Here is a 1,998-nt window from a genome sequence, read left to right on the forward strand (position 1 = left end):
CCAGGGACACCCACCAAGGTTATTTACAAGTACTGAGATCACTCAGAACTCATTCCAAACGTAAGAGCTTCTTTGAGGCTTTGGAAACCGCTTCCAAATTCCAACAGTTGCAAAAACGTCATTTCATCTGAGTGCCTGTAAAATCATTTAGTGCAGATGAGTACAGTTCAATATATTGAGTTATGCCAAATGAAACCTGTCTTACATCTTGAATTAAAGAATATAAATGTCCAGACTTCCACTCTGCTTCCTGCCCCTTCACAATTTGCCATCACTTCAATGTAAATAAAAGGCACCCCTCATCTTAAACTAACAATTTGAGGCTTACATTCTAGAATTCAATTAGAGGAAGAAGTTGGCCGTCTCAAGATTCCATGTATAAACACTTACTTAATTTTGCTACTTTCAAAATGAAGGTACTAGCCTCAGTTAGGCCTGAAGTATTGAAGTCCAGGGATCCTAAGATCTGCCGTGTCCAGAAAATGATTTTCTGGTCTGCGGCTGAGGTAGAGGACAGAAACTTCTTGGCCTTTTGGCTAAGCTTAAGTGTAGTATCTGTTCTTATCAGTTTAATTACAGGATTCTGCGGTATCACATTCTAAATATATCTCAACTGCGTCCTTTGTTCTTTATCTCTACTTTTAGTGCCCATGTTCAGCTTCTCATCCTCGTTATTTTATTCTACTGGAATATACTGACGGAAATGGTCAGACTCTGTGCCTCCAGGCTTGTGCTGTGTATAACCATTAGAAAGTCTACCTTAAGTATGCAACTATCTCATGGTCAAAATTAAATAAAGATAAAACAAAATGATTTTTTTTTAAAAGTATCTAAAAGCCACGTTCCTTAGCATGACGTAGCAGGAGCTGGGTGACCTGGCATCTCTTCCCCTCACCATTAACCAGTGATTTGTAGTCTTCTCCCAAGATTGAGAAGGACCCTACAACAGGGGCCACTCTTACTGGAATGCTAACCCACCTGTTTTTGGTCTGCCCATCACCTGTGTATTCTCTTTTTAAGGATTTAGCCTTGGATCATTTCTAGAAATTTTCTCCTTTTTTCTCCATTCCTCAGTCTGAATTGGGTTCTCTCTTTTTCTCTACTCCCCTTAAACCCTGAGCATCTCTCTAACAATATCCTTAGCATATTTTATCATCATCTGTTTGGTCCATCACAAAGTTTGAGGCCCTCTGCAGGCAGGGACCATATGTTACTTTTATTTTTGCACCCATAGCCCCTAGCATAAGTAAATGATAAATACTTGTTGAAGAAACAGATGGTTTTGTTCTCTACCTGATCATTTGGAAGAAACTTCACATTCTTTAAAAGATGTTTGGTATCCTTTGTAAATGTTCCAGGAAATAATTCACAGAGAAATGTTATACCGTAGAAGTTAAAGTAACTTTGAGTTTATTTCCATCACTTTTTTTTTTTTTTCCTTCGGTACGCAGACCTCTCACTGTTGTGGCCTCTCCCGTTGCGGAGTACAGGCTCCGGACGCGCAGGCCCAGCGGCCATGGCTCACGGGCCCAGCCGCTCCGCGGCATGTGGGATCCTCCCGGACCGGGGCACGAACCCGTGTCCCCTGCATCGGCAGGCGGACTCTCAACCACTGCGCCACCAGGGAAGCCCGATCAGTTTTTTAAATGTCAAGGTTTTGTACCCACATGCAACATGCAGAAGTATATTACAAAGAGGCATTGTCACATTAAAAAAAAAAAATTCGCAATACTTGTTAAAACAGTAGACAGACTATCTTCACAGGTGTAGGGACCAGTGCAATGGGGTTTTGTAGTAGGGAAAGGAGATTAGGTTCAATTCCAAATACAACAAGGAAAAGTGGGGATTTATAGCTAAAAAGTAGTGTGGAGTCAGTGGCTAGAAAATTACTAAAAGGAAATATTGGGGATAGGGTGGATTCTGCATAAACTGACTTAGCAAGAATCTTGCTGAACTTGGTCTCTTGAGGATGTGCCTGAGGACGCCAGCTCATCTAAA

General features: G+C 41.3%; 1 pseudogene; it reads left to right on the forward strand.

Moving 5' to 3' along the window:
* The first annotated feature begins 516 nt into the window (after nucleotides 1–516).
* LOC115841218 (U2 spliceosomal RNA) lies at nucleotides 517–638 on the forward strand (annotated as a pseudogene).
* Nucleotides 639–1,998: the final 1,360 nt, after the last annotated feature.

The sequence above is a fragment of the Globicephala melas genome, chromosome 21 (genome assembly GCF_963455315.2).
Source record: "Globicephala melas chromosome 21, mGloMel1.2, whole genome shotgun sequence".
Lineage (NCBI taxonomy): Eukaryota > Metazoa > Chordata > Mammalia > Artiodactyla > Delphinidae > Globicephala > Globicephala melas.